This window comes from Entelurus aequoreus, linkage group LG09, assembly GCF_033978785.1.
Source record: "Entelurus aequoreus isolate RoL-2023_Sb linkage group LG09, RoL_Eaeq_v1.1, whole genome shotgun sequence".
Taxonomy (NCBI): Eukaryota; Metazoa; Chordata; class Actinopteri; order Syngnathiformes; family Syngnathidae; genus Entelurus; species Entelurus aequoreus.
The window spans coordinates 1916175-1932319 of record NC_084739.1 but is presented as its reverse complement, the minus strand read 5'-3'; the positions used below and the strand labels follow the sequence as shown (position 1 = coordinate 1932319).

At 33.5% G+C, this 16145-nt stretch overlaps 1 protein-coding gene across 3 annotated transcripts in view; it reads left to right on the top strand.

Moving 5' to 3' along the window:
- The window catches only part of LOC133657056 (cGMP-dependent protein kinase 1), a 634377-nt gene that overhangs the window by 413838 nt on the left and 204394 nt on the right, over window positions 1-16145 (top strand). The window contains exons 2-3 of one of the 3 annotated variants that reach the window (XM_062057948.1): window positions 6491-6568; window positions 13018-13112. The exons of the other annotated variants lie outside the window; for them this stretch is intronic. The gene's annotated coding sequence lies outside the window, so the exon portion shown is untranslated. The remainder of the gene's footprint in view (window positions 1-6490; window positions 6569-13017; window positions 13113-16145) is intronic. 3 annotated transcript variants of the gene reach the window in all.

Here is a 16145-nt window from a genome sequence, read left to right as displayed (position 1 = left end):
AAATACCCCAATATTTTATAAATGTAATTTACTAATATTAAAAACTATTATTATCATTAATATTTGAAACTATTTAAATAAGGGATGGGTACCTTTCATATCGATACCAGTACTCTACGGTACCAATTTTGATTATTTATTTTTTAATTACTGTAGTGCTTCAATTACTCACACTTTTGGATTCTGATTAATAGTGATTAATCACAGTGAATGGTTTGCTTGCAAAAATTCTCATTAAATAAAAAAAAATACCCCAATATTTTATGAAATTTAATTTACTAGTATTAAAAATGATTATTGTTATTATTTAAAAATATTGAAATTAATTAATCACAGTGAATGTCTTGCTTGCAAAATTCCAATTAAATAAAAAAAAATATATATATATTTTATCAAATTTTATTTACTAGTATTAAACAATATTATTATTATTATTATTTAAAAATACTGAAATTAATTAATCACAGTAAATGACTTGCTTGCAGAATTCCAATTACATTAAAAAAAATACCCCAATATTTTATAAATGTAATTTACTAATATTAAAAACTATTATTATTATTATTATTTGAAACTATTTAAATAAGGGATGGGTACCTTTCATATCGATACCAGTACTCTACGGTACCAATTTTGATTATTTATTTTTTAATTACTGTAGTGCTTCAATTACTCACACTTTTGAATTCTGATTAATCGTGATTAATCACAGTGAATGGTTTGCTTGCAAAAATTCTCATTAAATAAAAAAAAATACCCCAATATTTTATCAAATTTAATTCAGTAACCAGTATCCAGTAACAAACGTGTCCGCATCAGTCAATTTACTGTGGCCACTCGGTGCTACCAAAACAAACAATTACCATTGCACTTCAACTGAAAGACAGTATAAGTCCATTCCAGATGGTTAATGATAAATATGTTAGTGTTTTTCATTCTCAATTGGACTAATTTCACTTTTACTGACCATGTAACAACCCAGGCCACCTTTCAGGTAACCCTCCGTGGTTAGAGGATGGAGAGTCCAAACAAATGTGGACGATTAATCTGCATCGATGCAATATTTCTTTTGTGTTCGCTTGTTAAACTTGACATCCTTACATTCCATCAATGCGTCGTTGGCAGTTTCATTGACTGAGACCCAACGCGGCACTTGTTGATTTCATGAACCATTACATCAACAAATGAGAAACCTTCCGCCCGACCTCGGCTCGCCCGAGCATGAACGAGTCTCTTTTACTTAATGTACTGTACGAGTCTACGTGCCCTGGGATTTGAATGTTTGATATTACGGTCCACGACCGCATCAGACAATGAGTACTTTTGTGCTACCGGTTGTAGAAATTATCCGTCCAAATGGTTCCATAAAAGGCAGCAGAAGACTTTGAATCAATAATTAAACAACGTTATCAGGGCAGTGTGGACTTTATTTCACCTCTAAGCCACTGTTGAATACAGATACAGATACAGAACACGCCTTATTACACTAAGAAATGCTCTTTAATGTAGAACATATTTTAATGAGGGTGTTAAAACATGTGAACAATTACATAGTCCAAACACTAATGACATTTATTAAACAAGACAAGAAGCAAATAATTAAACAGAGACAGAATTCAATTCGGCTCAATTTGAGGAGAAACGTCCGGACTGTACTCTTTGCACGGTTCCACCACGCTCTGGCGAAAGATTGTACGCCGCCTCTTTTATTTGGACTTTCCCTGATTACATGGCAACAGCTGTTTCTAAGGGAGGGGGGGTCGTAAACAGCCATCGCCTTTGGTTACAGAGCAGGTCAAAGAAAAGGTCGTAAACAGTTCACAGAAAAGGTCGTAAAACAGTTCACAGAAAAGGTCGCCTTGAGGGGAGTCGGGCCCTGCTTCCTCTCCGCTTTGTAGTTCTTGGGTCAAGACAATATCTTTCTGTTGATTACAATACATGAAAGAAACAGAACACCTTCATGTTGCTTCCCATCCTACACAGTGGAGTTTTACAAGCCTTCTTCTTGGTAGGATTAAAGTTTTGTGATAACTTAGATACAATTATTCTAACAGACACTTTTTTGGATTACCCTATTTTTTGGATATAAGGCGCACCTAAAATCCTTTCATTTCCTCAAAACTCGCCAGTGCGCCTTATAACCCGGTGCGCTTAATGTACAGAATCATTTGGGTTGTGCTTACCGACCTCGAAGCTATTTTATTTGGTACATGGTGAAATGATAAGAGATACGTGTGGACTGCAATATGATGGCAGTCACACATAAGAGAAATGTGTAGACTGCAATATCATGGCAGTCACACATAAGAGATACGTGTAGACTGCAATATGATGGCAGTCACACGCAAGAGATACGTGTAAACTGCAATATGATGGCAGTCACACATAAGAGATACATGTAGACTGCAATATGATGGCAGTCACACATAAGAGATACATGTAGACTGCAATATGATGGCAGTCACACACAAGAGATACGTGTAGACTGCAATGTGATGACAGTCACACATAAGAGATACGTGTAGACTGCACTATGATGGCAGTCACACATAAGAGATACGTGTGGACTGCAATATGATGGCAGTCACACATAAGAGATACGTGTGGACTGCAATATGATGGCAGTCACACATAAGAGATGGTGGAGATGTAGTTTCTTCCATGCAAATGCTAACATGGCCTTATCCAATAATGTTATAGCACCACCTGGTGCCCTGGCATGCTGTTGGCAGCCTGAGGGGGACAGCTTGGTGACAAAATAGAATGTGTTCTATTAGGTAAACAGTGGTTGACAAAATGTGTGACTACTTGCTGGACTTGGAAGGTGTGGTGTTTAACGCTAACGAGCACGCTAACGAGCACAGCTGTTGTGTATGACATTGCAGTCACATCCTGACTTAATGCAATAGACAAAGTTACGTACGCCTCCTTCTACTGTTGCTGACTGTCGGACGAGCTTCAGGCCTTATTTTAAGATGTGTAGTGAAGCCTGCTTATTAGTTTTTTGTTTTTTTCACCGCAGCTGTCGTGTGCGGTGTATTCACCGCTGGTTCATGTAGCTAGGGGCGGTATCATGTGAGGTTTTTTTTTTACTTCATGGCAGCATTAAAAACTTCAATATTCCCTTTTGAGCGTCTCTTATCTCAAAAAGTGTAAGAAACAAAAGGAGAGGTGAGAGATTTTTTCTCATGTTTGGTGCTCATAAACAGGCTCTATACACTTTGGTCTGGTATCTGCAAAAACAAGCATCGGCTATATATATATATATATATATATATATATATATATATATATATATATATATATATATATATATATATATATATATATATATATATATATATATATATATATATATATATATATATATACACATGCATACATATATATATACACATGCATATATATATATATATATGTATACATATATATATATATATATATATATATATATATATATATATATATATATATATATATATATATATATATATATATATGTATATATGTGTATATATAAATATGTCTGTGCGTGTATGTATATATACACATAATGGATTAGATTTATATAGCGCTTTTCTAGACACTCAAAGCGCTTCACAGAGAAGTGAGAACCCATCATTCATTTTTACAACTCATTCATTCATCATTCATTCTCCGGTGTGAGCGGCACCGGGGGCAAGGGTGAAGTGTCCTGCCCAAGGACACAACGGCAGCGATTTTTGGATGGTAAGAGGCGGGGAGCGAACCTGCAACCCTCAGGTTTCTGGCACGGCCGCTCTACCCACTACGCCATGCCGCCCCAAATATAATATAATATATAAATATATCTGTGCGTGTATGTATATATACACATATATGTATATATGTATATGTATATATGTGTGTATATATATATACATATATATATATATATATATATATATATATATATATATATATATATATATATATATATATATATATATATATATATATATATATATATATATATATATATATATATATATATATTTATATATGTAGATACATATATATATATATGTATATGTGTATATATGTATATATATATATGTCTTAATTAGATTATCCAAAAAATAGTGCTCGATACCGTGGTAGAGCGTAATATGTATGTGTGGGAAAAAATCACAAGACTATTTCATCTCTGTATATATATATATATATATATATATATATATATATATATATATATATATATATATATATATATATATATATATATATATATATATATATATATATATATGTTTGTATATATGTATATACATATATATATATATATATATATATATACATATATATATATATATATATATATATATATATATATATATATATATATATATATATATATATATATATATATATATATATATATATATATATATATATATATATATATATATATATATATATGCACATTTATTGGGGAGACATATATGTATACATACGTGTATATATATATATATATATATATATATATATATATATATATATATATAATGTTGTGTACATATATGTGGTATATTTATATATACATATATATGTATACATATATATGTATATATGTATATATAAATATGTCTGTGCGTGTATGTATATATACACATATACGTATATATGTATATGTATGTATATGTATATATGTGTTTATATATATATATATATATACATATATATATATGTATATATATATATATATATATATATATATATATATATATATATATATATATATATATGTATATGTATATATGTGTTTATATATATACATATATATATATATATATATATATATATATATATATATATATATATGTATATATATGTAGATACATATATATATGTATATGTGTATTTATGTATATGTGTATGTATATATGTATATATATATATATATGTTTGTATATATGTGTATATATATATATATATATATATATATATATATATATATATATATATATATATATATATATATATATATATACATACATAAATATATATATATATATATATATACATATATATATATATATATACATATATATATATATATATATATATATATATATATATATATATATATATATATATATATATATATATATATATATATATATATATATATATATATATATATATATATATATATATATATATATATATATATATATATATATATATATATATATATATATATATATATATATATATATATATATGCACATTTATTGGGGAGACATATGTGTATACATACGTGTGTATATATATATATATATATATATATATATATATATATATATATATATATATATATATATATATACATATATATATATATATATATATATATATATATATATATATATATATATATATATATACACAGTGTATATATATTTATATAAAATTGGATATTACGATTGTTTGCTTCCCTGACGACCTCCTTAAAGTTTTGTAATCAATCAGAAATACCAAGCAGCTAAAATGCACCAAACATGGAAAAGTGTTTAGAGTGTTTTGCATTTTTCCCATCATGCATCGCAGGGAATTTAAATGGGTGTCATTTTGATTTATGTTTTGTTTTCTTGGCCGTTTTTTTTTCTTCTCACAACATCCACAAATTTCAGTGAGAAGGTTGTGTCACGCGTGACCACGTGTGTGGACTTTGTGTGTTAGTCTATTCACGCCGTGAGTGGGAAAAGTTGTCTGGGATTGGGTCATATATCAAAATGCTGTGCAATGTAAATTTTTTATAACCTGAATGACTCATGTTGTCCACAAGGCAACAATTAAACAGTCGGATATTTGAGGTAAAGTTGGATCCCTCACAAAACTCGGGCCAAAATAAACACGCACTTTGGACACCCCTGTGCTAGCAACTAGCAGCTACGCAACAGCTTAGCACACAAGATAGACATACGTAATAATTGTCCTTAATTTAACACTATTGCAGATAATCCCTGTTGGGCACTCAGCATCAAGGGTTGGAATTGGGGGTTAAATCACCAAAAATGATTCCCGGACGCGGCCACCGCTGCTGCTCACTGCTCCCCTCACCTCCCAGGGGGTGGAACAAGGGGATTCAGAGGGTAATTTCACTTTAACTAACTTATATGTGTCGACATAAACAAGTATGATATAATTATAGTTGCATATTATTAACACAAAAGCAGAAGCGTATTAAAACATATCCAGTAACAAACGTGTTTGCATCATTTAATGAACTATTGCCCCAAAAATGTATTACCACTCCACCTCAACTTAAATTCCAGACGGTTAGTTTTTTGCATGCCTACTATTATTCTGTTTTGATCAAGCATTTCCCAGCATTGCACACTGTAAAGAAATACAAGTATATGCACGATGCACAACCTTTCATGGTGACGTGAACATGATTCACGGTCCACCGGGACGGGAGGTAGAAGTGCAAGCCGTCCCCTGAACGTCTGTCCTCTTGTCTCCTCAGACCCACTACGAGGATGGCGAGTACATCATCAGACAGGGGGCCAGGGGGGACACCTTCTTCATCATCAGCAAAGGAAAGGTGAGGAGAGAGCAGCTTGGGGGAAGGGAAATGTCCGCCTGCGCTGTCATCCGGGCTTGTGGTGCCGCGCCAGCCGCGCTCGGCGTTGTTGTCGCGCATTGTTTGCAACTTGACGGCCGCTGCGCTCCTTCATCCTTTACTCCTCTTCGTCATTGTGTTCTTGTCAGTAACAATAAAATTAACAAACACTCTCCCAGAGACAAAAAACAACATTTGCAAGAGGAGATATGGGAGTGTGAGACACACACACACACACACACACTAACACACACACACACACACACACTAACACACACACACACACACACACACACACACACACACACACACACACACACACACACACACACACACACACACACACACACACACACACACACACACACACACACACACATTTTTGAATTGTTTTCCTTCTTGAGACCCCCGAAAATGCCTCCCTCTTTAGGACCAGCCTTTCTAGATATATAAAGATTTGTATTTACAACATTGATAATATATACAAACTATGCATATATATATATAAAAGCTTGTTGTGAAAAAATAGTTGGAATTTCACAAGAAAAACTTGGAATATTGGCAGTGTTATAATAAAAGTTGTCATTTTACTCAACGCGAGTCAAAATGTTACGAGAAAAACGGAACACTTGTGCAATATCGTGATAAAAGTTGGAATTTTAATCAATAGCAGTCGCCGTTTTACAAGAAAATTGGCAATTTTATGAAAAGAGTCGTCATTTCACTCGACAAAAGTCACAATTTTAGAAAAAAATTTGAAAATTTTGGTGATATTATAATAATCAGAATTTCACTTGAGCAAAATTGTGACAAAAGTCATCATTTTACTCATAAAGTGTCACTATTTGAACAGAAAAATTGGCAGTATTGTGATAAAAGTCAGAATTTTGTACGACAAATGTCCCCATTTTGCATTAAAAAGTAATACATTTACATTAAAAAGTAATAATTTTACGAGAGAATGTTGCAATATTACAGAAACAGAAAGAATATGAGAAATTGTTCCCAATTTTATGAGAAAAAAGTGACACATTGTGAGAAAAAGACTGATTTTAGTTCATTATTATTATTTCTTATTTATTCATTTACTTCAAGTTATTACAGTATGTCTCTATATACATATTTATTTTATTTTTTAAATTAATTTTGGCCAAAGGGTGTGCATTTCAATTTCTTACACACATTTGTTATTTCATATGTTGACCAGAGGGGGTGCACTTCACATTTTTACACACACTTGTTATTTCATATGTTGACCAGAGGGGGAGCACTTTTAAAAGCGACACACAGTCAATTTGAAAAATCCCTCCTTTTTGGGACCACCCTCATTTTGATAGATTTCACCACCAGGGGGTGCAAATGAGACATTGTCTATTAGATGCAATGTTATTGGGACCATGATTTATATCATCACTTGTTCACACCTCCTCATATGGAAGCTACTTTTCCTTGTTGTTGTCTCAGGAAGGGTAGGAATACAAGAACACACACACACACACATTCTTGTATTTCTCACCTTCTTGAGACCCCCGAAAAATGCCTCCCTCTTTAGGACCAGCCTTTCTAGATATATAAAGATGTGTATTTACAACATTAATAATATATACATACTATGCAAATATACAAAAGCTTGTTGTGAAAAATGAGTTGGAATTTCACAAGAAAAAGGACACAATTTCACAAGAAAAACTTGGAATTTTGGCAGTGTTGCAATAAAAGTCGTCATTTTACTCAACGCGAGTCAAAATGTTACGAGAAAAACGGAACATTTGTGCAATATCGTGATAAAAGTTGGGATTTTACTCAATAGCAGTCGCAGTTTTACAAGAAAATTGGCAATTTTATGAAAAGAGTCGTCATTTTACTCGACAAAAGTCACAATTTTATAAGGAAATTTGAAAATTTTGGTGATATTATAATAATCGGAATTTCACTTGAGCGAAAAGTCATCATTTTTACTCAAAAAGTGTCACTATTTTAACAAAAAAATGTTGCTGTATTGTGATAAAAGTCAGAATTTTGTATGACAAATGTCCCCATTTTGCATTAAAAAGTAATAATTTTACGAGAGAATATTGCAATATTACACAAACACAAAGAATATGAGAAATTATTCCAAATTTTATAAGAAAAAAATGACACATTGTGAGAAAAACACTGCTTTTAGTTAAATATTATTATTTTTTATTTATTTTTTTATTTATTTACTTTAAGTTATTACAGTATGTCTCTATATGTATATATATATATATATATATATATATATATATATATATATATATATATATATATATATATATATATATATATATATATATATATATATGTTTTTTTTTTAAATTAATTTTGGCCAAAGGAAGTCGCATTTAAATTTCTTACACACACTTGTTTTTTCATATGTTGACCAGAGGGGGAGCACTTTTAAAAGCGACACACAGTCAATTTGAAAAATCCCTCTTTTTTGGGACCACCCTCATTTTGATAGATTTCACCACCAGGGGGTGCAAATGAGACATTGTCTATTAGATGCAATGTTATTGGGACCATGATTTATATCATCACTTGTTCACATCTCCTCATATGGAAGCTACTTTTCCTTGTTGATGACTCAAGAAAGGTAAAAATACAAGAATACACACGCGCACACACACACACACACACACATTCTTGTATTTCTTACCTTCTTGAGACCCCCGAAAAATGCCTCCCTCTTTAGGACCAGCCTTTCTAGACATATAAAGATGTGTATTTACAACATTAATAATATATATATATACTATGTAAATATAAAAAGGCTTGTTGTGAAAAATGAGTTGGAATTTCACAAGAAAAACTTGGAATTTTGGCAGTGTTGTAATAAAAGTTGTCATTTTACTCAACGCGAGTCAAAATGTTGCGAGAAAAACGGAACATTTGTGCAATATCGTGATAAAAGTTGGAATTTTACTCAATAGCAGTCGCAGTTTTACAAGAAAATTGGCAATTTTATGAAAAGAGTCGTCATTTTACTCGACAAAAGTCACAATTTTATAAGGAAATTTGAAAATGTTGGTGATATTATAATAATCGGAATTTCACTTGTGACAAAAGTCATCATTTTACACAAAAAGTGTCACTATTTGAACAGAAAAATTGGCAGTATTGTGATAAAAGTCAGAATTTTGTATGACACATGTCCCCATTTTGCATTAAAAAGTAATAATTTTACATTAAAAAGTAATCATTTTACGAGAGAATGTTGCAATATTACAGAAACAGAAAGAATATGAGAAATTGTTCCCAATTTTATAAAAAAAAAGTCGACATATTGTGAGAAAAAGACTGCTTTTAGTTCATTATTTTATTTAAATTGTTTTTATTTTGTTATTTAATTCAAGTTATTACAGTACGTCTCTATATACATATTTATTTTATTTTTTTAATTAATTTTGGCCAAAGGGTGTGCATTTCAATTTCTTACACACACTTGTTATTTCATATGTTGACCAGAGGGGGAGCACTTTTAAAAGCGACACACAGTCAATTTGAAAAACCCCTCCTTTTTGGGACCACCCTCATTTTGATAGATGTCACCACCAGGGGGTGCAAATGAGACATTGTCTATTAGATGCAATGTTATTGGGACCATGATTTATATCATCACTTGTTCACACCTCCTCATATGGAAGCTACTTTTACTTGTTGGTGTCTCAAGAAGGGTAGAAATACAAGAACAAACACACACACACACACACACACACACACACACACACACACACACACACACACACACACACACACATACACACACACACACACATTCTTGTATTTCTTACCTTCTTGAGACCTCTGAAAAATGCCTCCCTCTTTAGGACCAGCCTTTCTAGACATATAAAGATTTATATTTACAACATTAATAATATATACATACTATGCAAGTATAAAAAATCTTGTTGTGAAAAATGAGTTGGAATTTCACAAGAAAAAGGACACAATTTCACAAGAAAAACTTGGAATTTTGGCAGTATTATAATAAAAGTTGTCATTTTACTCAACGCGAGTCAAAATGTTACGAGAAAAACGGAACATTTGTGCAATATCGTGATAAAAGTTGGAATTTTACTCACTAGCAGTCGCAGTTTTACAAGAAAATTGGCAATTTTATGAAAAGAGTCGTCATTTTACTCGACAAAAGTCACAATTTTATAAGGAAATTTGAAAATGTCGGTGATATTAAAATAATCGGGATTTCACTTGTGACAAAAGTCATCATTTTACACAAAAAGTGTCACTATTTGAACAGAAAAATTGGAAGTATTGTGATAAAAGTCAGAATTTTGTATGACAAATGTCCCCATTTTGCATTAAAAAGTAATAATTTTACATTAAAAAGTAATCATTTTACGAGAGAATGTTGCAATATTACAGAAACAAAAAAAAAAAAGAGAAATTGTTCGCAATTTTATAAGAAAAAAGTGACACATTGTGAGAAAAACACTGTTTTTAGTTAATTATTATTATTTCTTATTTATTAATTTACTTCAAGTTATTACAGTATGTCTCTATAAACATATTTATTTAATTTTTTAAATTAATTTTGGCATTTATTTAATAGGAAGGTCCCTGTTACATCACTGAAGCTGTCGCTGAGGGAAGGGGGGTAATCTCCACAACTCCAGTTAGACACAATATATGATTATAGAATAAATGAAAATGAGTTGACGCAGGTCATATCGCCTTGTCTCTGCTCTGTCTGTGTCACGGCGGTGTTCGGCCTTGGCCGCAAGCAGGCCGAGTCTGGACACAACACCGATAAAGACAACTACCAATCTTTTGGATTGCCAGCTAGCACAGATACAAAAACACCACTTCAGCACAATTGACAATAATTTATATCAACGGCCCTTAAGCATAAAGTTATGATGATAATATAATACATAATTATTCTAACATTTCCCTCCTGTTTATCACATAACTTGGCCCTAAAGAAATGAACTATTAACTGAAAATCACAAGAAGTTATTGGGAATAAGAAGATTCTGGGGAAGTTATGTAATAAAACTAAACTAACCCCTTCTCATTTAAATGGATGAGCTTTGTAATAAATCGCTTTATCAGGACTGGGGTGGAAGGTCACATCAGGTCCTCGCCAAATGTCAATAGTGCTGCTAGGATCCTGATGAGAGTGCGGAAATATGACCATATCAACTCTTAAATCCCTTCACTGGCTTCCTGTTCTATTCAGGATTGTATTCAAAGTCTCCCTACTAACCCACCAGTGCCTCCATGGAAATGCCTCCCCTCTACCTCAAAGAACTGCTCACCCCCAAATCCTCCACACGACACCTCCGCTCCGGACAGGCTAACCTCCTCCAACCTCCGAGGACAAAGCTACAAACAACGGGAGACCGGGCTTTCTGCTCCGCCGCTCCCAGTCTGTGGAACGCTCTCCCTGACCACCTGAGGGCACCACAGACTGTGGATGCTTTTAAAAAAGGCTTAAAAACCTTTCTTTTTAAAAAAGCCTTTTTTTTGTTGATATATGCATACTAGTTTTAGCTATTTGGCTGTTCTGGTTTTTATTTTTATTTATTTTTTATTATCTTTTTATTTTTATTTTTTTTAATACACCGTATCACTTTGAGGTTGTTTACTCAATGTAAAGTGCTTTATACAAATAAAATCTATTATTATTATTAGGGATGTCCGATAATGGCTTTTTGCCGATATCCGACATTCCGATATTGTCCAACTCTTTAATTACTGATACCGATATCAACCGATACCGATATCAACCGATATATACAGTCGTGGAATCAACACATTATTATGCCTAATTTGGACAACCAGGTATGGTGAAGATAAGGTACTTTAAAAAATTTAAAAAAAAAATAAGATAACTAAATTAAAAACATTTTCTCGAATAAAAAAGAAAGTAAAACAATATAAAAACAGTTACATAGAAACTAGTAATGAATGAAAATGAGTAAAATTAACTGTTAAAGGTTAGTACTATTAGTGGAGCAGCAGCACGCACAATCATGTGTGCTTACGGACTGTATCCCTTGCAGACTGTATTGATATATATTGATATATAATGTAGGAACCAGAATATTGAATATTAAGAAATGGGGGAGGGAGGTTTTTTGGGTTGGTGCACTAATTGTAAGTGTATCTTGTGTTTTTTATGTTGATTTAATAAAAAAAAAAAAAAAACCCGATACAGATAATAAAAAAAACGATACCGATAATTTCCGATATTACATTTTAACGCATTTATGGTCCGATAATATCGGCCGGCTAATTATTATCATTATTATTATTATTGTCAGCTCTCGCCATCCTCGCTCCTCGGCGGCGCTCCTGAACGCGCCACAACACGCCGACCTTGTCAAAACCGTAAACCGGCGTCTTTTTTGAGGTTTCCCTGTAACGCTCTCCCGTCTCGCCAGGTTAACGTGACCAGGGAGGACCCCCCCAACGGCGAGCCGGTCTACCTGCGCAGCCTGGGGAAAGGAGACTGGTTCGGAGAGAAGGCCCTGCAAGGGTAGGTGTCTCCTTAACCACGCTGCCTCTTCCCATTTACATCCCCCGTGCAACAACACCGCTTCCATTCCCCTCACTGTCACCCGCGCTCTCCTCGCACGTCCCGCTCTAATTGCTGGCCAAATCTCTCCGCCCGACTCTTACATTGTAACCTTCTTTTTATTTTTCTCACCGCCGTGCGGGTTTAAAACGCACCAGCTGACTTTGGAAAAGTGTCTCTTTTTACTGGAAGGATAAACGTGGGATATTCTCTCAGACTTTACAGCGCACTTACGCCATTACTGGGATGTTTTCATTTGTTCAAGGCGTGCAATACGGATTTGATCTTCTATCTATACATATTAGTTGGACTTTATTTGGAACATGCATGCACGCAACATGATGCATCACACGTGCGTGCATACAACATGATACATTACACGTGCGTGCATACAACATGATACATCACACATGCATGCATACAACATGATACATCACACGTGCGTGCATGCAACATGATGCATCACACGTGCGTGCATACAACATGATGCATCACACGTGCGTGCATACAACATGATGCATCACACTAGCATGCATACAACATGATGCATCACACGTGCATGCATACAATATGATGCATCACACGTGCGTGCATACAACATGATGCATCACATGTGCGTGCATACAACATGATGCATCACACGTGCATGCATACAACATGATGCATCACACGTGCATGCATACAACATGATGCATCACACTAGCATGCATACAACATGATGCATCACACGTGCATGCATACAACATGATGCATCACACGTGCGTGCATGCAACATGATGCATCATGTTGCATGCACGCACATGTGATGCATCACACGTGCATGCATACAACATGATGCATCACACTAGCATGCATACAACATGATGCATCACACGTGCATGCATACAATATGATGCATCACACGTGCGTGCATACAACATGATGCATCACATGTGCGTGCATACAACATGATGCATCACACGTGCATGCATACAACATGATGCATCACACGTGCATGCATACAACATGATGCATCACACTAGCATGCATACAACATGATGCATCACACGTGCATGCATACAACATGATGCATCACACGTGCGTGCATGCAACATGATGCATCATGTTGCATGCACGCACATGTGATGCATCACACGTGCATGCATACAACATGATGCATCACACTAGCATGCATACAACATGATGCATCACACGTGCATGCATACAATATGATGCATCACACGTGCGTGCATACAACATGATGCATCACATGTGCGTGCATACAACATGATGCATCACACGTGCATGCATACAACATGATGCATCACACGTGCATGCATACAACATGATGCATCACACTAGCATGCATACAACATGATGCATCACACGTGCATGCATACAACATGATGCATCACACGTGCGTGCATGCAACATGATGCATCACACGTGCGTGCATGCAACATGATGCATCACACGTGCGTGCATACAACATGATGCATCACACGTGCGTGCATGCAACATGATGCATCACACGTGCGTGCATGCAACATGATGCATCACACGTGCATGCATACAACATGATGCATCACACGTGCGTGCATACAACATGATGCATCACACGTGCGTGCATGCAACATGATGCATCACACGTGCGTGCATGCAACATGATGCATCACACGTGCGTGCATGCAACATGATGCATCACACGTGCGTGCATGCAACATGATGCATCACACGTGCGTGCATACAACATGATGCATCACACGTGCGTGCATGCAACATGATGCATCACACGTGCATGCATACAACATGATGCATCACACGTGCGTGCACGCAACATGATGCATCACACATGCATGCATACAACATGATACATCACACTTTATTATACTGTGCATACTTTTTGCTTACGCTTTATTTACACATTAAACATTATTATACTGTACATACATTTTGCATACACTTTATTTACACATTACACTTTATTATACTGTACATACATTTTGCATACACTTTGCTATACTGTACATACATTTTGCGTACTCTTTATTTACACATTACACTTTATTATACTGTACATACATTTTGCATACACTTTATTATACTGTACATACATTTTGCATTCTCTTTATTTACAAATTACACTTTATTATACTGTACATACATTTTGAATACACTTTATTATACTGTACATACATTTTGCATACACTTTATTTACAAATTACACTTTATTATATTGCACATACATGTTGCATACTCTTTATTTACAAATTACACTTTATTATACTGTACATACATTGTGCATACACTTTATTATACTGTACATACGTTTTGCATTCTCTTTATTTACAAATTACACTTTATTATACTGTACATACATTTTGCATACACTTTATTATACTGTACATAAATTTTGCATACACTTTATATACAAATTACACTTTATTATATTGCACATACATTTTGCATACTCTTTATTTACAAATTACACTTTATTATACTGTACATACATTTTGCATACACTTTATTATACTGTACATACGTTTTGCATTCTCTTTATTTACAAATTACACTTTATTATACTGCACATACATTTTGCATACTCTTTATTTACACATTACACTTTATTATACTGTACATAAATTGTGCATACAATTTATTTACAAATTACACTTTATTATACTGCACATACATTTTGCATACTCTTTATTTACAAATTACACTTTATTGTACTGTACATACATTTTGCATACTCTTTATTTACACATTACACTTTATTATACTGTACATAAATTTTGCATGCACTTTATTTACAAATTACACTTTATTATTATATGTATATATATATATATATAGGACGGCGTGGCGAAGTTGGTAGAGTGGCTGTGCCAGCAATCAGAGTGTTGCTGGTTACTGGGGTTCAATTCCCACCTTCTACCTTCCTAGTCATGTCCGTTGTGTCCTTGGGCAAGACACTTCGCCCTTTGCCTCTGATGGCTGCTGGTTAGCGCCTTG